The following is a 22,677-nucleotide window of genomic DNA, read 5'->3' as shown; positions in this document are numbered from 1 at the left end:
CTTGGAGATGGGGGCCTCTCTAGCCCTGATGAAGGCTCCTTCTTTTCTGGTCCCTGCACACTGACACCCATCCCCTTGCCATCCTCTGGAATCCCATGTGTATTTTCTGCAACCCCCAGCCCCTCCTTTCCCAATCCCTGGCTTGCCCTGATGGGTCTCAGTCACGCCTGCACCCCTCACCAAGATCCTCTTCCTCTTCCCTGTTGTCCTGCCAGTTCCTGACATGTCCTGGTTTGCTTTCTGCATGTGGTAAAGGGAGAGGTGAAGGGGTTTTGTGTGCTGACAAGCAGTGTTCGAAACTCCCATTGTTCTAGGCGCATTTTGCGACTTTCATTAGCTGTTTCTGAGCTCTGGGCACAGTACTGCGCCTCAGATTTCAGATTAAAACTGCAGAGTGGAAGGAAAGGAGGAGCTTTTTCTGCCTCCCCACTTCCATCTACTCTCTGAAGACTGGATAAGAAACCCTCTTAAGAATATTAGGGTGGTGGGATGGGAAAGGACTAGACCAGGCATCTCCAAACTCAGCCCTCCAGATGTTTTGGGACTACAACTCCCATCATCCCTAGCTAACAGGACCAGTGGTCAGGGATGATGGGAGTTGTAGTCCTAAAACAACTGGAGAGCCAAGTTTGGGGGTGCCTGGACTAGACCATGTGAAAAATGAACATAATATTTTAGCCACAGTTCATTCATTTTCAGCTTTGTATTCTTGTTATAAGAAAGACATTCCATTGTTGCTCCCATTTGTTGTTGTTTAGTTGTTTAGTCTGTCCAACTCTTTGTGACCCCATGGACCAGAGCACGGAAGGCACTTCTGTCTTCCACTGCATCCCGCAGTTTGGTCAAACTCATGCTTGGGTCAAACTCAATGTTTCTCCCATAACCTAGGTTTAAAGTGCCATTTAGCTCCTAGCTTTCATACCTCAGTTTCTAACACTGCTGGCAAGAAGCATGTGCCTATCTCGGCTTAATGAGTCAAAGATATTGTCAGAGCTGCTCCCAGATCCTAGCTCACAGAGGATCACGCTAGCCAGCGTTCACTTTATAAAAGTCTTTATTGAGTTACAGTTTCCATTTCCAAGCTGCTGCGTGCAGCTCTACGTCTTATAAGCTAGACCGGCGAAGCTCCGTCTGAGTCTCCGCCCCTTGTACACCAACTTAATATCCTAGCCTTACTCCACCTTTTCCGCCTGACCGTTCTTCTCTGGGTCCCTCTGCCCCCCGTGGTCTCTTCCTTCCTGGACTCTTCTGACGCTGACCTCCCGGACCCTCCTGTCTCCTTGCGTCGGGCTTTAGGACCTGGCTCCCTTTCCGGGCTGCTTACTGCGCCGCCTTCCTGTGCATTTGAACTTGGCGCGCGTGCCCAACCTTCCACTTTCCGCTTGACCGTTTCTTCGCTCTCCGATGGAGGTGTGGCCACTCCTGACTCATGCCCTCCCCCCTGCTGCGAGCTGCCAGAGCTCGATACCTGGCGCCTTTCCTCCCCACTGCGCTCTGTTGGTGACGCTGGTCCCGATTTCCAACTGCTGCCCTCTGAACCCTCTCTGGACCCTTCTTCCTGGGGTGTCCCCCTAAGCTCCCCCCTTGCTCTGGCCACTGGCGCTCCTTTCTGTGAATCTTCTGATTCACTGGACAGACTCGGAGATCTTGGGTCGTCGTCGTCACTCATCTTTTCTTCGGACTCCTCCCCCTCGCTCTCTGTTTCCTCCCTTGCCCTCGCCTCTGCTCCTGAACCCCTGACAGATATGATCATATGAATGTGACCAATTTTAAAAAGGGATCACGGATTTCACCACTCTGCCAGCCTAATGCCAAGGTGAATTTATAGACAACTTGGAGAGGTAGGACTTCCATCTGTAGAAGCCATGCCAAGAGTGATATTGGTTTTTGGGGCAGGAGAGATTACCTAAATCAATGTTGGACTTACATTTAGTGAACAAAAATTATGTTGTGTTAACTTTACATGCTGTATAAATCCAAAGTTTTTTTTCCAATAGCCGAGAGCTATGGAAAGAAAATATGTAATTACAAAAGAAAAATCAATGAAGCACAATTAGTCAGTACACTTAAGTGTTATAGTCAAACAAATCCAAAGTTTTACTTGGAAATTATTTTTAATGGGATAGCAAGACATGAAAACCAAAAGCGTACTCTTCTTGCATTATTTAAATTTTTAAGGAGGATAGGATGAAAACCTTGAGGACTGTTACACTGATTTTCGCATCCCTGGAGAACTGTGCACATAAATACACGTATTTCCTAGAGCTAATCACCTGGGTGAGAAACTCCTTGATAAATGATCTGAAGTCTAGTGTGACCAAAGTTTGGAAACCATGTTTGGAGATTGCACCCACACAACCTGAAGAGCTGTCATGCAGCAGGGGTTACCCTCAGGGACTAGTTACAGGTAGGTAGCCGTATTGGTTTGCTGTAGTCGAAACAAAATTTTAAAAAATCCTTCCAGTAGCACCTTAGAGATCAACTAAGTTTGTTATTGGTATGAGTTTTTGTGTTCATGCACACTTCTTCAGATACCCCTCAGGGACTAGTTACAGAAGATATACGCCTACTCCAAAATACTCACCAACAAGGGCAGGGCTGCAGTTACAGCAGAGTCCAAACAAGCCAAGGCCAATCACAGAGAATCAGTGTAGATCCAAACATGTTAGGCCACAGACCATGGTCAATATCACAGTGAGTGCCCTACAAAATACTAAGGCAACCTGTATTAATGACCTTTGTTGAAAGGTTCAAGAGGGATGCCTTATATACTCTGGCCTCCTAAACCATATCCTACCCACTGCTGCTGGCTGTGAGAGAGTATCTGGGATTCCTTACTCACAAGCAGACCCAATATTCTGGATCTGTTGACACCTACTGTGCCATCAGTCTTTTGGCACTAGAACTCTTGAGAACTGTGGGGTGGGCATTTCCTTCTCTGACTGTTCCAGGGGTTCTTCATAAGGTATGAACCAGAAGACCCCCTTAATGAATGAGATCCACAGCATTGGATTTGGGGGCCCAGCCTGCTCCTCAAGGTCCATGAACTGTGGCATGTCTTTGGAAGATTCCATGGCTGGCACCAGGTCATGGATACGCTTGCCAAAAGCTCCAGATGTATCTCTCTGTTATGTACTGAGTTGAATAGGATCCAAACTGCAGCAGTCTGATTGGTCCTAGAACAATAGGATTCAGAATGCAGCAGTCTGATTGGTCCTAGAACAATGCAGCAGTATGATTGGTTGGCAGGAACCACCCAATCCTGCTCCAGATAGAAGTGAATCCACAACCTGATTGGCTTACAGTAGAATCCCGGAATTAGCCAATCATGTGCAGCCCATTGTGTAAATAATGTATATAAAGCAGATACTGTGAGGGGACTTTCATTCATTCCTCCTCACCACTATGAGCTGAATAAAGAGCATGAAATCACTTTGCGACTCTGAGTATATTTCACTCTCCAAAGTTGGCAAGTGGGCAAACAAAATGATAGAGCAAAATGGTGGCATGTGGGAGGGGATAATCCAAACTTCACACATGTGAAAAGGGGGGCTGGACTGGCTATGGCTGACCAGAAAAGCAAATCTTGTTTGGGGGGCAGCAGTGAAAATGTCAAACTTAACAGTTAGGATGAGGCCGAGGATGCATTTACATTAAGGTACAATACATTTAAGGTACACTACCCGCCCCCCGAATGTAGGGATTGTATTTTACCTCCTTAAAGGTAAAGGTAAAGGGACCCCTGACCATTAGGTCCAGTCGTGGCTGATTCTGGGGTTGTGGCGCTCATCTCGCTTTACTGGCTGAGGGAGCCAGCGTACAGCTGGCCAGCATGACTAAGCCGCTTCTGGTGAACCAGAGCAGCGCATGGAAACACCGTTTACCTTCCCGCCGGAGCAGTACCTATTTATCTACTTGCACTTTGACATGCTTTTGAACTGCTGGGTTGGCAGGAGCAGGGACCGAGCAACGCGAAGATTTGAACCGCCAACCTTCTGATCGGCAAGTCCTAGGCCCTGTGGTTTAACCCACAGCGCCACCCGCGTCCCAGTTTACCTCCTTACAGAACTGCAATTCCCAGCACCAGGGCCAGATTTAGGTTGGATGAGGCCCTAAGCTACTGGAGGTAATGGAGCCCTTTATATGTCCAGCTGTCCTTTGTCAACAACAAATTGTCACTGTTTTTTGTGTTGAATATATGCTATATGGTAATTTATGGATCTAATAGTTTGACCAAACTGTGGGAGGCAATGGAAGACAGGAGTACCTGGCATGCTCTGGTCCATGGGGTCACGAAGAATCAGACACAACTAAACAACTAAACAACAACAACAATAGGTACGTAGGTTTTATTTTATTTGTTATCTTATATTTTGGAAATGTACATCCAGGTGTTTTTTTCTTTACATTTTTGGGGGGGCCCAAGAGAGTGGGGCCCTAAGCTATAGATTGTTTAGCTCATATGTAAATCTGGCACTACCTAGCACTGTTCTCGAACTACAGTTCCCAGGATTCGGGGTGGGGGCTTTAAATGTATTCTGCATACCCTACCTGAAGTAGAACTTTCTTATGAATCGATGGCATAGCGACACTTGGAAAACTGTACACGTCCCAGACGCCGCATCTCAAAAACATCACCGTGCTAGAAAAAGTGAAGAAAAGAGCAGGTAAAGGATTGGGGGTGGGGAGACAGTGGGCTGGAGATGAAGGAAACTTTCAGCGATGTGAATTACAGCAAGCAGAACTGAGACGAGCGAAGCCCCCCTCAAGCAGACCCCCGTCTCGAGGCAATACCTACCTACCTCCCACAGACAGGCAGAGGCACAGGCTCCCTCCTGAGATAATGACAGGCATTTTTCCCTAGAAAAATAATAGCAATTTCTGCTTCTTATGTCTGACCAAGGTCTCCAAATGTATTCCTTTGAATTCCAGTTCCTGGGGGGAAGCAGCAGGAGGAGGCGATCAGCCTCGTGCCCCTGCCCATGGCTCACGGCAGCGTCTCCGCTTTCCATCTCCACTGTCGGAGGCAGCTATGGTCCTGAATACCAGTTGCTGGAAACCATCAGATCCTCCTTGCTGGTTTCCCACAGTTAATTTGTTTGGCCACTGTGAGAGCAAGATACTAGACTAGATGGTTCATTGGCCTGATTCAGCAGTCTCCTCTTACGTTCTTATCTGATTGGCGACTGACACACTGCGTACACCATACATTTAAAGCACATGACTCCTCCCCCCCCCCAAGAGTCCTGGGAACTTTAGTTTCTTTGGGGGGCGGGATATTTCTGAGCAGACATTGTATGTTTTCTCATTTTTTATTATTGACTTAAGAAAATTATACAGACAACAAAACGAAGAAGCCTAAATTAACATTGCCTTCTACCGATAAGAAATAATAATACAGTGGTACCTCGGGTTAGGGACGCGGGCGGGCGCTGTGGGTTAAACCACAGAGCCTAGGACTTGCCAATCAGAAGGTTGACGGTTCGAATCCCCGCGACGGGGTGAGCTCCCGTTGCTCGGTCCCTGCTCCTGCCAACCTAGCAGTTCAAAAGCACGTCAAAGTGCAAGTAGATAAATAGGTACCACTCCAGCAGGAAGGTAAATGGTGTTTCCGTTCGCTGCTCTGGTTCGCCAGAAGCGGCTTAGTCATGCTGGCCACATGACCCGGAAGCTGTACGCTGGCTCCCTTGGCCACTAAAGCGAGATGAGCGCCGCAACCCCAGAGTCAGCCACAACTGGACCTAATGGTCAGGGGTCCCTTTACCTTTACCTCGGGTTAAGTACTTAATTCGTTCTGGAGGTCCATTCTTAACCTGAAACTGTTCTTAACCTGAAGCACCACTTTAGCTAATAGGGCCTCCCGCTGCCACTGCGCCGCCGGAGCACGATTTCTGTTCTCATCCTGAAGCAACGTTATTAACCTGGGGTAATATTTCTGGGTTAGCGGAGTCTGTAACCTGAAGCGTATGTAACCCGAGGTACCACTGTAATTATTACAATAATGAAAATACTAAAAATACATTTACTTCCCCTTTTGAACTTCTATTCTGGTTACAATATATTACTATTCTATAAGAATCTATTATATCCTATTATATGCAGCAAAGGATATAATAGGAACTGTAGGCGAAAGGAAGGCATATGCTTTAAATGCACAGTGTGTATTCAAAGAATCATAGAGTTGGAAGGGACCCCAAGGGTCTAAGTCCCTTCAATGCAGGAATCTTAGCTAAAGCATCCATGACAGATGTCCATCCAACCTGTGCTTTAGAACCTCCAAGGAAGGAGAGTCTTCAGTAAGACTGCCATATTTCAAAAATTTAAAATCACGTCACCCCGAAAGTTGTTGAGCTTTTTCTAGGAATACCCAATTGACTTGCCAGGACAAAGCACCACCTACCGCCTTTTGGATGTCAATTCCACCTCAAATCAAATCAAATACCTTTATTGGCATCACAGTATAAAACATTTCAGGTCACTGGGATAATTCAAAGGACAAGGGGGAAGCTGTCGAGGGTCGTAAAGTGATCATGTGCATTTGGATATTCTGTTTCGCCCTGTCTGTTCCCCAAAAGGATGGCTCGTTGGGAACCCTTTTGGGTAAAATTGTGGCTAAAAAGGAAGCTACTAAAGCAGTGATATCTTTGTCCCGATCTGCCAGGAGAACCGTCAATTCCACCTTTGAAATCCCAGTAATGTCCAGGGATATGGCAGCCCTAGCTACAAGCTCCCAAGAGAGACGCTTCCACTGAGACAGGATGTTGGACCAGGTACCGTATTTTTCGCTCTATAACACGCACCCGACCATAACACGCACGTAGTTTTTAGAGGAGGAAAATCCGTAGGCATGCCACCCGTAGGCATTTCCTCCATAACACGCACAGACATTTCCCCTTACTTTCTAGGAGGAAAAAGGTGAGTGTTATGGTGCAAAAAATACGGTAAGTCTTTGGTGTGATTCAGCAGGATTCCTCTGGTGTTTTTAGAAGTAAAATGTGGAAAACAAATCAGCAATACACCTTTCTGTCCTGCATTGTCACAGTTCCGTACCAATTGTATTTTTAAAAATATCCTGGCTCGTTCCACAGCTATAGGCGGGTCACTTGTAAATGGCAGTGTAACAGGTTGCTTTTTATAATAAAATACATAGGCTTTGACTTTGTCTCCCTTGTTTTTGGGTTTCAGAGACTTCGAATTCAAGCGTTGGCATCATAATGGCCTGCTCTACCCCCCAAATTGGCCACTCAGTGCTGATTGACTGGCTGGAGAGGAGTCAATCTAGTCCTATTGATCCTCGGCAGATGCCTACCGACGTAATTGCATCATTATTACTTTATGTGCTTTAAAAGTTGCTACTAAATGCTTCGCCAAGCACAAGAAAAGAGGAGAATTTAATTAGAACAGGAGCCACCAATCTGCGAGCCAGCAGGCCCTTAAAGAAAACCCTCATCAGGCAAGCGGGACAGGCTGGGAGGAGAAATTGCAGAGGATTGATTTATTTCTATAGGCATTTGCCTCCCTTCAATCGAAGTACACCACCGCTAATGTTGTCGGAAGAAAGATGGGATGATTTACATCTGGATAGAACTAAAAGGAGCTCTTTTTTCCGAGGTTTCTGGTTTCAGGAGTGCTGTAGCTTTTTCCAGAAACTCATAGGCTCAGGGACATTGTTGGGACTCAAATCTCCTGCCCTGACTTCAGGGATGTCAGCGCTCACCTTGGGTTCTGTTTCCTTGGAATGAAGGTCACTGGAGATGCTGGGGTCTTTACAGATATATACATCCTGGGCATAAGATGGAGGGGCTCATAGCATGTTGCTTCCCCATTAGGTTTCTAGTAGGGTACCCAAACCTAGACAGCATCTTAAAAAGCAGAGACATCACCTTGCCGACAAAGGTCCATATAGTTAAAGCTATGGTTTACCCAGTAGTGATGTATGGAAGTGAGAGCTGGACCATAAAGAAGGCTGATCGCCGAAGAATTGATGCTTTTGAATTATGGTGCTGGAGGAGACTCTTGAGAGTCCCATGGACTGCAAGAAGATCAAACCTATCCATTCTGAAGGAAATCAGCCCTGAGTGCTCACTGGAAGGACAGATCCTGAAGCTGAGGCTCCAGTACTTTGGCCACCTCATGAGAAGAGAAGACTCCCTGGAAAAGACCCTGATGTTGGGAAAGATTGAGGGCACAAGGAGAAGGGGACGACAGAGGACGAGATGGTTGGATAGTGTTCTCCAAGCTACCAGCATGAGTTTGACCAAACTGCGGGAGGCAGTGGAAGACAGGAGTGCCTGACGTGCTCTGGTCCATGGGGTCACGAAGAGTTGGACACGACTAAACGACTAAACAACAAGGGTACCCAAAATCACAGCTTTGGTCTCAGCACCAAGAGTAAGTGAAGCTGATGTGTCTTCCCTGCTTCTAGCTCCAAATGAGACCAGACTAGCCCCCTAGCCCATTGTTCTCCTACATCTAGAATGATACGGCCTCTAGGAAGGTGGGGGTGGGGGAAAGGCCTACCCACTCCTTCTGGGGGCATAACTAGCTTAGTTGTTTGCATGGCAACACATCTGTACTTGACCAGTTCTTTAGACACGCAAAAAGGATGCTGAACTCACTTGACCAGGACCATTTTATCACTTTGGTAGTTCCTTCCACAGTGAGACCAACACAGTGCCATTGCAGTTTACCCAGAGGTGCTTTGTACATTTATGCAAACTTATTGGACCTGGGCTCCAGCTTCTTTGGAGACCTAGAAACACCTCTGGATAGACTGACTATTTAGTGGACTTGGAAACAGTTCTCCTTCGGTGACATGGAGAAGACTAGAAGATGTTGGTCATGGAAGGCATAGAGGACACAGGAAGCAAACTTTATTTTTTTATTTTTTTAAATAATATTTATTGAAAGTTTAAGAGTTAAAGAGAGAAATAAAAAAGAAAGAGAAAAAATAAACAATACAAATCAAAACATTACAGTACATATAAAAAAGCAAAAGACACAATACATCAAAACAAAAACAAAAGCAAAAACAATTAAAAACACATCCAATATTTCCATATTTTTATCTTTCATTAGCTTGTTTCATCGACCTCCTCACACCTCCCTTTTTGTGTTCTAGTTATTAATTATTTCAGCAAATCCTTTCCATCTTTCACTGTTTTCTATCATTTAGTTATCTTAATTTATTTTAACCTTATCTTACTATTAAAACCCTAAAACTTATTTATACTTAACTCCTTATAACATTTATACTAAAGCCATATAATTTCATTCCAACATTTTTCTAACACTCATTAATTTTGTAACATTTCTCTAAATAAATTTTTTTTAAAAAAATATTCCAATCTTCTTCCACCGTCTCTTCTCCCTGGTCTCGGATTCTGTCAGTCCTTTCTATCAATTCCATATGGTCCATCAACCTGGTGACCTTCTGTCCGAGGCTCTTAACTCTTTTCCATGTCCCTTCTGCAGCTCTTCTTCATATTTATAGATGTACTTTACTTTATCTTCTGCTGATCTTGTTCTTAATTTCCTTCCTTTGGCACTGAGGAGTAGATCTCGGGGAAACTCCAACCTAACAATGTCCTTTTTCCTTCTCGACAGGTCAGCCCATTCTCCATAGTCAGAACTAAAGTCCAAAAGATATTTCAGAGCACCAATCTCCCCCTGACCCAAATCCAAATCCCAAAGGCCAGAACATCCCTGCATAAGAGGATCTATCCAACTTTCCTTCTCCAATCCAAGCGGGGCTCCATCCCACCAAATCTGGCTTTCTCTATATTTGATCGTAAAAGGCAACAGCTTATGTTCATCAAATTGCCTCTGTGAGGCCAGGGCTCTCTCCACTTGAATTACTTGAGGTTCAACAACAACTTTTTCCTTCGTCTTCTCCACAGCTTGCCATGTCAAAACAGATTCCTGAATCAAATCCTGAGTAGTTTCTGCATAGGTATTCACTTTTAGTCCCAGATCAGTCATTTTTTGTCCCAAATTGTCAATTTTAATAATCATCACGTCCGTCTTCTCATGGAGCTGTTCCAATAAAGCACTTGTCTTGCAAAATGCAATCACCAAGGCTTCTTCTGTCAACATTCTTGTCCAAGGTCAATCTCCGATTCTCACGGTCTTTAATCTCTACAGCTGGAAAATTCCCCAGCTCCACTCCTGCAACAGTTTCGAAAGCTCCCTCTAGAGGAAACAATTTCTATTTGTATCCATCCTTTTAAGCGCAGATCCAGCAACAAAGTTAGTTTTGATTTTCAGTTATTTTTTTACTCCTTTTTAAGTGCAAAAGGAAACAATGGAAACAATATATTTCTCTTATTTAACAATCTGTCAACATACATTTTATTCACAGTCAATGAACTTTTCCAAAACGTCAATCTTACTGGCAGCCCGTTCCCAGGTTCGAAAGGGTGGTAATTTATCTTTCTTCACTCTCTCTCCTGCAGGCTTGAACAATCTAAAATTTCCCCCCTCTTCTCCTGCTTCCAAGGGGGGGTTAGTAATTTTAACCAATGGAGATTTAATCCTTTACAAGGATTTAATTGCTTTAGCTTGCAACGTCTTTGCTTCAATCTATTTACAAAAGAGGAAGGCGGACTTCCTGTTTGGAGCCTTCCCGTTTCGATGCCAAATTAAGATATTTAGAGATCCAATTTTCCGTTCTACTCACGGGTAGTTGTTTAGAGTCCAATTGTCCACAGGAAAAAAGTCAGCGCTCTCTGGCAACAGCAATGCAGCTTCACTCCATGAAAGAAGCAGTCGATTCGAAGCACCGCGCCGCTCACCCCACGTCGCTCCAGATCCCCGAAACTGGGTTTCCCTGTGAGTAGGGGAGGCGCAAAAGGTGCCAGCTGAATCCCACGTCCACAGGCTTCTCCCGCCTGTGGTTTTTAATGGGTCTCCGCCTCGCCGTGGCGGTTCAGACCCTCATTTCCACGGAGCAGATTCCTCCCGGTCAGAGGAAATCCGCCATTGCCGGAGGCGCTAACCCGGAGGTCCTCAGGAAGCAAACTTTATTGCCTCTCTCCAATAAGAGCAGAACAGGAACAGGAAATGCCTAACTCCACACAGATACACCCAAGACTCGTGCCACCTAGTGATTAAGCTATGGAATGACACTATCCACACAAGTCCCAGAATCCCTAGCAAGAAACATATGCCTTTTGTCTCATTGCCACCAGAAATATTAGGACTACTTGTTCCAGATCATGGCAGGCAAAATATGCTCCTCCAGGAATTGGGAACACCTGCCACTTCTGTTGCCCCAGAAATTTACCTGGGGGAAGGAGAGGCAAAGGAAGGGATGGTGCTTACTACAGGAGTTTTTCTAGTATCCAGTCGGAATGCTCACAAAGTCACAGATCCTTCAGGAACAAATATGAGGGTGATTGCCCTAACGCAAGTGAGCTCAGTGTATTTGAAGCCAAAAGTTCAACAGTGTGTGGTGGGGAGAGCCAACAGCAGGCAACACAGAGAGGGAGGAGGAGGAGGAGGAGGAAAGAAGCCCAAGCACAATGAAGTAACCCGAACACATCAAAAAATTTTCAAGTACCAGTTTGTTGCTTGTTGTTTTTTCAGTGGGAAGCTGTGTTCAGTAGCTTAGCGTGGGTTGCCAGTACCCAGGGCCACACAGAGGGGGCCGGTGGGAGGGATGGAAATGGACAGACTACGCATGCACATTCAACTGCCTAATGGCATCTGCATCACCCGGAAGATGACAGCCGCAGAGATAAGAAAAGAAGAGTCGTTCCATTATCTGGAGAGGTCACTTCCTGGTTTTACATGGAGAAGCCATTTTCAACAGAACCCAGCAACTGAAGTGTACAGCTTTACTGAAGCAGCACAGGGTGTTGAAATTATGTGCCTGGGGCAACTGCCCCTATGGCCCACCATTTCTTTACCAGATGCATGAAGTCTTACCTTAAGCTACAGTTACAGATAGGTAGCCGTGTTGGTCTGCCATAGTCAAAATAAAAAAAAATTCCTTCCAGTAGCACCTTAAAGACCAACTAAGTTAGTTCTTGGTATGAGCTTTCGTGTGCATGCGAAAGAAGTATCTGAAGAAGTGTGCATGCACACGAAAGCTCATACCAAGAACTAACTTAGTTGGTCTTTAAGGTGCTACTGGAAGGGAAAAAAAATTATTTTGACTTAAGCTACAGGTATGGGGTGGGGTCAGAGGGAAATGAAATGCAGAGAAATGCAGGCAGCGGCAGCAATTCACAAAACAGATGTCAATAACGTAATTGGTAAGCCAATTAACACATGCTGGGTGATAAAAAATCCTTTGTCTCGGGTCAATGCACATATGATTGAATGTTTTGGTGAATTGTAATTCTCTGTTTTCATGCAGTGCCCTCCTACTGAAGTGCCTTTATTCAGGTATGGCCACTTCAAAGTCCCTTACAGCATGTCCTGGGAGGGTAATATGCCCACCACCTGTTTTTTAAAAAAAATATTGCCACTTTTGATGCTTTTTTTCTTTTTTTAATCCTCTCCTCACCCTCGAATGAAAAGCTGCATGTATGCATTCCTCTGTGCTAAGAAAGGAGGAGGAGGTCAAAATATGAAGTAAAATGCCTTAGCAATAAATTACACTACTCCCTCACACAAGTGGAGATGGATTTAGGGGCAAGCAATTTGGCCAGTATTAAGCGGTGAGCGATAAAGGTTAGCCAATGAGCTCCTCCACACTCCCTGAAATCTCCAGGCTGTTAACATCCTTCCACTCTCACGGACTCTTCAAAAGCAGAGGTTTATATTCCATTCTTATCCCCCAGGTCTTAAGAAGAGCTTCAGTTCATCAGGTCACAGCCCTTATTTTTTAAAGCTGGGTCTCAGTCCTGGAAGATGTGACAGAAGAGCGAGGCTGTGCCTTTTGCCTCACCGCTGAACCGAGCTAGATTACATTCCAGCACCTTGCATCGTGGGGGGAAATGTATGCACCGCATCTCAAACAGGATGTTGCAGAAGTGCAGAAAAAGGCAATCAAAATGTTCAGAGGGATGGAGCGACTCCCCGCCCCCCGGTGAGGAAAGGTGACTACACACAGGGCTTTTTAGCTTAGAAGAAAAGGTAAGTAAGGTGGGAATCAATGGAATACTAGAAAAGGTTCAGGAAAGGGCAACCAAAATTATCAAGGGGGTGGAGCAACTGCCATGTGAAGAACGGTTGCAGCAAAGAGAAAATGTGACTAAGAGGTGACATGATAAAAAGTTGTAAAATTATGCATGGCACTGTCGTAGCCCCAATCGAGTCCCGTTGCTAAGCAAACGGGCTAGGAGTCTCCAGGGAACACTTGTCTGAGAGCAAAATCTACATATGAAGTCGGACAGTCCAGAGGTCAGGGAATCCAGATGACCATAGAACCAAGGGTCCTGAAAGAGCGTCTCCACCCCCATCGTTCAGCCCAGACACTGAGGTCTAGCTCCAAGGGCCTTTTGGCGGTTCCCTCACTGCAAGAAGTAAGGTTACAGGGAGCCAGACAGAAGGCCTTCTCGGTGGTGGCACCCACCCTGTGGAATGCCCTCCCATCAGATGAGAAGGAGATAAGTAACTAAACAACCTTTAGAAGTCATCTGAATGCTGTCCTGTATAGGGAAGTTTTTAATGTTTAATGTTTTATTATGTTTTTATATGTGCTAGAAGCCGCCCAGAGTGTCTGGGGCAACCCAGTCAGATGGGCAGGGTACAAATAATAAAATTATTATTATTATCGGTTGAGATGGAGAGCAGGAAGCAGCAAGGCAGGGCCAGGAACCACAGGTATTGTTTCCAGCGTCTGACTATTGCTGAGAGCTCTGTTTAAGAAGCCCAGAGCCTACTGGTTCTTATCAGTCTACTCTGTGGCCTTGAAGGCTGATCAACTGCAGGTAGAGCCACTTGTGGACATTCAATGAAGCTGAAGGTTGGACAATTGAGGGCATGCAAAAGAAAGAAACGTCTTCACACAGTGCATATTTAAACAATGGAACTCGCAACCCCCAACAACTAGGGACTCTTACAAATTACTAAAAATGTTAAAAAACAGGGGTGTCTATGACATTTGGGGTGAGCAAAACCCAGGAGACACCAGCCATACATTCCAACCTGGACGCCATGGTACAGTGTCCAGAATTTGACAGCATTCTGCTCACACAGGGTCTGATCCCCTCAGTGGAATCAACAAACATAGGTAACATTAAAATCACAGATCAACATTAAAATCACCAGTCAAGCTTGCAAAAATATATCATTTGCCCGATAACAAATGTTGGAAATGTAAAGAAATTGAAGGTACATTCTTTCACCTTTGGTGGACATGCCCAAGGATTAAGGCTTTCTGGGAGATGATCGATAATGAAATGAAAAAGGTATTTAAATATACTTTCCTGAAGAAACCAGAGGCCTTTCTCCTGGGCATAGTTGGCTAATCGGTGCTAAAGAAGGATAGAACTTTCTTTATGTATGCTACAGCAGCAGCAAGAATTCTCATTGCAAAGCATTGGAAGACACAAGACTTACCCACTCTGGAAGAATGGCAGATGCAACTAATAGACTATATGGAAATGGCGGAAATGACTGGCAGAATCCGAGACCAGGGAGAAGAGTCGGTGGAAGAAGATTGGAGGAAATTTAAAACTTATTTACAGAAATATTGTAAAATTTTTGAATGCTGATGACATTGAAATGAATTGAAGGGGTTCTAGCAACAAGGTAAAATGTAAGATGGGATTGATAATAGATAAACTAATAGGATATGAATTTGCTGAACCAATTCTTAAAAGGGATACAAAAAAGGGAGGCGTGAGGAAGTCAGGAAAATAAGTTAACTAAAGATGAGAAATAAAAAAAGAGGGAGTTTTGTTTTCTTTTATATGTGTTTTTTCTTTTTCTTTTTTGTGTTTAATGTTTGTATTTTTGTATTTTGTAATTTTGTATTTTTCTGTTTTTGTATTTTTCTGAACTTTTCTATTGATAAAACTTAATAAAATATTTTTTTTAAAAAAATCACAGATCACGCCCCAGTAGAAATCACTGTTAAAATAGGAGAGGGAACACAAACCACCCCTTCATGGTCCTTCAGTCCCATCCTAACCACAAACAAACAAATTAGAGAGAGTCTCACAAAAACTCTCCCAAACTACTTCAAGGAAAATGATGTAGACAATATAACAACCCCCCTCCTATGGGACGCAATGAAAGCGGTCATCAGAGGAGCTTGCAGAAAAGAGAGAGCTCTCCTTAAAAAACGAACCTCCTCAAAAATTAGCAAAATAGAACAACAATGGAAGTTGCTTTCACAGGAGGCAGTGACGGCCACCAACCTGGGCGGCTTTAAAAGAAGATGAGACAAATTTGTGGAAGACAACCCTACTAGCCACTAATGGCTATTTTCCATCTCCACTGTCACTCTGAATGCCAGTTCCTGGGAATCGCAGGTGGGCAGAGGGCTGCTGTGTTCATGTCCAACTTGCAGGGTGCCCACATGGATCTGGTTGGCCACTGTGGGAACAGGACGCTGGACTAGAAAGGCCATTGGCATGACCCAGCAAGCTTGTCCTACGTTCTTGTTATGATAGATAGAGTATTAAATTGTACACAGTGTTAAAACCTGGGGTTGACCAATGGAACTAAATGATGGGAGATTCAGGTCAGAAGGCTGACATGATAAGAAGTCATAAAGAAATTTCATCTGTTGCTATAGTATGTGGGGATAGCCACCAAGATGGGCAGTTTTAATAGGGAATTGAACAATAGGGCTACAAATCATTTGTAACCATAAGATGGTCTTTATGCCACTGCTGTAAGTAGAGGCAACATGCCTCTGAATACTCATTGCTGGGGAACAAAAATAGCAGGCTTTGCATCAGTGATGTCAGGGAACTGACATCAGAGCGAAGGGCGAAGGAGAGGCTCCCAGATTCTGCAGGAGAAGGTACCAGCACCAGGGGGAGACGCAGCTTGGTAGAGGAGGAAGGAAATTGGCGTAACACAAGGGATCAAGGGGGGCAAATGGGGGAAGCGGAGGGAGAGCTCCGGGATTCTTCCCTGGACATCAGTGAGGAGAGCACAGGTCCTCCACTACCCACGCCCTCCCTGCGCAGAAGACTCCCGCACAGTGAGAGGCGGATACGACTGGGAGTCAAACAGCTTTTTTGCTGGAAAAGGTTTAAGAAACGCCCACAGACAGATTCTGCTAGCGACTGAGGCAGCCACGCTGAGATGGGCTGTGCAGTCAGGACGGTTTAACCCAGGCAATTAAGACCCCTAACGGGGACAGTTTACGCACGAGTAACTCAAACCCATTACAAGTGACTGGCCAAGTCAGAAGGACATCACACTGTTCTGACCCAGCTCTACCACAACTCACTGCCCTCCTTGCTGGGCGTATGATCTAAAGGCTGAGGCATTGCAGTTAATGCTGCTTGACTGCATGAAACGTCCTTTAAAAACGGATCAAGGTGCAATAAATCAGACTGGTTTGCACTCAGATTCTTGTTCTAGTCCATCTCACTCTCCCACTCAGAGAATGAAAGGCAAAGAAAATATTCGTCGTCGTGCTGGTGTAGGAGTGGAAACTATTCAAATCGAGTTCTTAAAAATAACAAAACAGGTCTGAAACAGTGTGGGGGGGGGTAGACTTTCATGTGTGTTTTTGAAGGCTGCATTATGTATCGAGATATATACACACCTGGATAAAGACTTAAAATGTACCAAAATGTTCAGCTGGACACTCCAGTGGTGGTTCTCAAGCTTTTTTCCCATCCGTGGACCATTGGAAAATTGCAGGTGGTCCTAGCAGATTTTTCTGCCTGTTATAGCAATTATAATGTGCTGTGCACTTGACGCTATATGGATTTTAATTGTGTTTTTATTGCTTCCCTCCCCGTTCTTATATATTGAATTTATTGTATTACAGTTCCACAGAAATACTTAACAAATAAGATCAATGTGAATATTGAATGTGATGGATGTGCCATCTCCTGTCTTAAACCACAACTCCACAGACATGCTGCGGACCGCCTGAATGATACTTATGGGCCCCTGGTGCTCTGTGGGACACAATTGGGAACTCCTATACTAGGGAGGAGGGAAATTCCTGCTGGTACAGGCTGTTCAACAGGAGAACAGCTTGCCTTGAAAGGTGGTGGACTCTACGTTGTTAAGAGATTTTAAAGTTGAGAATAGATGGTCACCTTTAAGGGATTCTGTAGCAGTGCTTTTCCTGAATCTGCAGGAAATTGGACTAGTTCACCTTTGAGGTCCCTTCCACTAAAAATTTCAAAGGCAAACATGGTGTGTGTGGAGGAAAACTGAAACACGAAGCAGAGTTCCCAAAAATAGACCAGAGGCAATTGTATCTCATCCAGCAGAGCTTTACTGTTACTGAAGGCATAATGGTTGCAAATCCAGTACATTCAGGATTGGCACTGTCCATCAGAATTACAGTTATAGAATCATAGAATCATAGAGTTGGAAGAGACCACAAGGGCCATCGAGTCCAACCCCCTGCCAAGCAGGAAACACCATCAGAGCACTCCTGACATATGGTTGTCAAGCCTCTGCTTAAAGACCTCCAAAGAAGGAGACTCCACCACACTCCTTGGCAGCAAATTCCACTGACGAACAGCTCTTACTGTCAGGAAGTTCTTCCTAATGTTTAGGTGGAATCTTCTTTCTTGTAGTTTGGATCCATTGCTCCGTGTCCGCTTCTCTGGAGCAGCAGAAAACAACCTTTCTCCCTCCTCTAAGCAGCAGACTTAAACTAACTTATAATTAGACTAAACCTTAACAGTATAGCATACAGAACAGAACACCACACCAAAACCAAGAGGTAGAAAGAGAAAGGTGAGAATCCCAGCCTCCTCCTGTCCTGACTATTATCGTTAGCATGACCTTGACAGAAAGGATGACAGAACCAGTTTAAACCCGCTGTACTCAGCTTCCCAGAAGGAATAACCCAAACATCAGAAACATTCTGCCTGTTTCTTTCACATAGAAAGAAACCTTCCAGAACCCTCTTGAACTAAGTAGAAGATGAAAGATCTCTGCACATCAGATCAATGCTTTCTGTACTAAGAAATGCAAACTGAGAAAACAAACATGCCCTGGGGCCCCTCAACCTTCTCGCACTGCCCATGTAGACCAACAAATGTACAGAAAAAGGAACCTACCCAAATGACACTGACATAAAAACCTCACACATATACCAAGCTGGAAAAATGGGGGGGAATACCCTCCCCCTACCCACCGGTTGAGAAGGGAGGACGGAAATTCTAAAAGATGCGGGAGGAAATGATTAATAATAGGACCCACAAAGGGGAGGATGGAAGTCCATGAGATTCCTTGGAATCTTGTTTTTATGACTTATGTTTGATATATCTCTGTAAAATTTAAATTTGAAAAACCAAATAAATAAATTTTCAACAACAACAAAATGACATGTGTCTTTGAACTCTGATAATGGCTCTTGCTTGTCTGGATGGAGGATAAACAGGGGTGTGTGAGCATGTGTAGAAACTTGCCTATTGCACAAAGGTAAAAATGACAGCTGCTGTTCTCCCACTCTTTCCCCTGGCCCCCACCTATGCATTCAGTGATGTGGAACCTCCTGAGACTAGACAGGCACCCTCCTTGCTGAAGTTCATGCACATGGCAAAGACTTTTTTTAATTCCAGCAGGCATTTTAAGGTAGAGGTTGTTTTTACGGTAACCTGTTAATGCTTTGTTCTCTGTGTGTATTGCTGGGCGATATCTGATTTTCAACATCACGATATATCACCAGCTAAACATCGCAATATATTGATATATCACGATGTCTGAAATAAGGATGGAACTACCATATTTTTTGCTTTATAAGACGCACCAGACCACAAGACGCACCTAGTTTTTGGAGGAGGAAAACAAGAAAAAAAATACTCTGAATCTCAGAAGCCAAAACAGCAAGAGGGATCGCTGCGCAGTGAAAGCAGCAATCCCTCTTACTGTTCTGGCTTCTGTGATAGCTGCGCAGCCTGCATTCGCTCCATAAGACGCACACACATTTCCCCTTACTTTTTAGGAGGGGAAAAGTGAGTATTATAGAGCAAAAAATACGGTATGTAGAGGCCAAAAGTAGGGCTGAGTGATATATCGTGCCCTCCCTAAAAGAGGGCACATGTTGCGGTGAGACCTGGAGATCGATCCCCTGTGTTGTGGGTGGGTAAGATTGGTCAGCCACAACACCCAATTGGTAGGTCCATCGATGTTGGGTTTAATCTGACCAATAGGGCGCAGTCCAAAAGGATCGAGGGACCTATATATACCCATGCATGTGACCCAGAGCTTCCTCTTTTGGCGCGTGCATTCGGAACACCCGCCCACCTCTCCCTACTTTTATGGCTTTGCGCTTGACCTTGCTATGCCGTCGTGTGTCGTCTGTCGTTGGGACAGGGGCACGGCAGGAATTTTCCCCACTTTGCTGATTGGCTGTTGCCATTTGGGTTTCGCCTGCTGCATAGCAAATCGTCACAACTTGTAAGGTTGCGGACATAGTCTGTTCCAGATTTTCGCCTATCCAGGTGTTCACCCTTGGCTGACCTATGCTGGGACCCTGGGTCAGTGCTACCTGCAAGTGTGCCTATGCAACCACCAGAGCCTATGCAACCACTCACTTTCTGTAATCAATAAAGTTGTGGCCTAAATTCTGCCAAAAACCAAACTAAAATTTGAGTCAAGTGTGAATTTATTTAGGGGGGATGTCTCTGGGTCTGAATACACAACTGGTTTCCAACATTTTGATATATCACCAGCTAAACATCACGACATGATGGGACGTGGGTGGCTCTGTGGTCTAAACCACTGAGCCTAGGGCTTGCCGATCAGAAGGTTGGTGGTTCAAATCCTCATGACGGGGGTGAGCTCCCGTTGCTCGGTCCCTGCTCCTGCCAACCTAGCAGTTCAAAAGCACGTCAAAGTGCAAGTAGATAAATAGGTACCGCTCTGGCGGGAAGGTAAACGGTGTTTCTATGCACTGCTCTGGTTTGCCAGAAGTGGCTTAGTCATGCTGGCCACATGACCCGGAAGCTATACGCCAGCTCCCTTGGCCAGTAAAGCGAGATGAGCGCCGCAACCCCAGAGTCGTTTGCAACTGGACTTGACAGCCAGGGGTCCCTTTACCTTTACCTTTACCTAAACATCACGACATGCTGATAAATTACAATGTCTGAAATAAAAATGGAGCTATATAGAGGCATTGGCTGGCTTCACAATTTTTCCTGCATCCTGATTTTTGCATAGTGCACATACATGCACACACAGCATGATTTGCAATATATTGCCAGCTCAAAACTTATGAAGCTGCTATCACAATTAGAACTTCAAACCAGTGTTGGACAATATATTGATATATTGCCCAGCCCTATCTGTGTGTTTGATTTTTGTATACTTAGAAATGCTTAAGATCAAATGGCATGTCAATACCTTTAACAATTAAGCAAAATAATAATAATAAATACCTGGTTTGACCAGAGAGTATGCAGAACAGGGATGGAAATTTGCATGTAACTGTATAGTGCCACATTCAGATCTCTGAAAAGTTGGCGTTTTTACTTACCTGTAAACCATGAAACAAGGGAATTGGAATGGGCTTGGCCTTCCAACTGACACTTGACGAATCACAAAAAGGTTATAATAGTTTGGTTATGAGATAGGACCAGGACAGCAAAATAGCCTGAACACCACAACAAATGGGCAGATGGAACGGAAAAGGCAACAGTGGAGGCCAAGAAGGAGATGGATTGATGTCGTAAAAAGGAATTGTGAAAAGAGAAGGATGAAACTCTGTGAGGCAGCAAAATTGGCTGAGGATATAAGAATCTGGGAAGCATTCATTTAGCAGAAGTGTCACCAATGGACAGATGGATGGCAAGGAGAAGAAAAACTACTTAAACGCCACATTTCTTGAAAAGCGATGCTTTCGAGGAAGAATTGCAAACTATTTGTGCAAGAAATGGACATTGCTTGGCAAAATTCCCTCCTACTCCTTGTCAGTATCAGATCCACCTTCTATTCAGCACAGGACCCCAAGGGAGAAGGGATGCTTCAGTCTGGCCATCAGATAATAACCTAATTGATAATTTCTCTCGGTTCCCCATGTTCCCAATTTCAAATGCAGTTCTCCGCATTTTTGCAGCAATTTGCGAAATTGTTTTTACAAGATCCTCATAGAAAATGGCCAGCATTTTAATGCAATTTTCCCAATTACCGTATTTTTTGCACCATAACACTCACTTTTTTCCTCTTAGAAAGTAAGGGGAAATGTCTGTGCGTGTTATGGAGGGAATGCCTATGGGTGGCATGCCTACGGATTTTCCTCCTCTAAAAACTACGTGCGTGTTATGGTCGGGTGCGTGTTATAGAGCGAAAAATACGGTAACACATTTTTGTATGCAGTTTTGTCTAATACCCCACATTTTCCGCAAGTAAATTTAACCTAACATAATGCTTTTTGGTATGTAATTTTCACTAACATATGGGTTTTTTTAATGCACACTTTCCCCTGTTGTGATTTTTGTGCACATTGTTTGGTTGAAGAGCTGCATCACAAAATTCAGAGACGTGCGAATTGCAAAGGGGGAGCTGAGATTCAGTTTGTGCATTGGTTTGAGAAGTGCCAGCTAAGTAGCTTCTCGTTAAAATGCAAATTAAATCAATTTCCCCCCTATCCCTACTGCTGATCGGAGAAGTCAAACACTGGACCATCATCTGAAACCAGCACACTCTGAACACCAGGAGAGAAAGAGGGGCAGGAAAGTAACCCCTAAATCACTTGTTCCCAGGTAGCGTTGCGTGATTCGATAGAGCAACTGTGAAGAAAAGCGCTATTACTCTTGTATACTACTAGACATCTGTAGAAAATAAACTGCAGTTTATCATCATGTGCTTACGGTTTTGTATTTGTGTCTTCTACAGTTCCTGGGTCCCTTTACTCTATTCTGTTGACCCCTGGAAGCCCCAGGATGTTTATTAAAATAATACAATTATAAATCTATCCGCAGGGTTTAAGGTGGAAATTGAAACCTTGCAATAATTTGGCTAAAAGCTACTAGAGCATTCAGACAGCTGTCAGGATTACAAGAGAAGCCATATTAAACAAAAACAAGCTGGAGCTGTTCCGACGGATTTCTAAATAGCGACAGCACCCGATGTTTGGGTAGCTAGCACTTCAGCGGGCCTAATTTCTTGGCCCCAAGAATGAATTATGGGCAAGGTATAAATGGTGGACAGCTGGCAGTCCTTGCAGCGCATCCTCTTCCTTTGTGGGTGGAACTATTCTAAAGGGGAGGGGTCAACGTGGTATGAATAGTTCAGGAGCGGGTTTTTTCAAATAAGCAAGATTGCAAAAGGATATAATAGGGACATCCAATCAGCAAGGGGGTTAATTATGGAAAGACAGAGAAACATGTGCTAAATGTTTAGTAGGGGAGATCATATATGGGGGAATTAGGTAAAGGTAAAGGGACCCCTGACCATTAGGTCCAGTCGTGGCCGACTCTGGGGTTGCAGCACTCATCTCGCTTTATTGGCGGAGGGAGCCGGCGTACAGCTTCCGGGTCATGTGGCCAGCATGACTAAGCCGCTTCTGGCGAACCAGAGCAACGCACGGAAACGCTGTTTACCTTCCCGCCGGAGTGGTACCTATTTATC

The 22,677-nt window shown here is 44.6% G+C and overlaps 1 protein-coding gene across 1 annotated transcript in view; it reads right to left on the bottom strand.

Annotated features, from left to right (window-relative positions):
• Window positions 1–984: 984 nt before the first annotated feature.
• LOC310693470 (NAD(P) transhydrogenase, mitochondrial-like) overlaps window positions 985–22,677 on the bottom strand; it is a 963,907-nt gene continuing 942,214 nt past the window's right edge. Inside the window, exon 22 of the transcript XR_014519180.1 lies at window positions 985–1,736. The gene's annotated coding sequence lies outside the window, so the exon portion shown is untranslated. The remainder of the gene's footprint in view (window positions 1,737–22,677) is intronic.

The sequence above is a fragment of the Podarcis liolepis genome (genome assembly GCF_965112155.1).
Source record: "Podarcis liolepis genome assembly, chromosome: 14".
Taxonomy (NCBI): Eukaryota; Metazoa; Chordata; class Lepidosauria; order Squamata; family Lacertidae; genus Podarcis; species Podarcis liolepis.
This window is presented reverse-complemented; position numbering and strand designations above follow the sequence as displayed.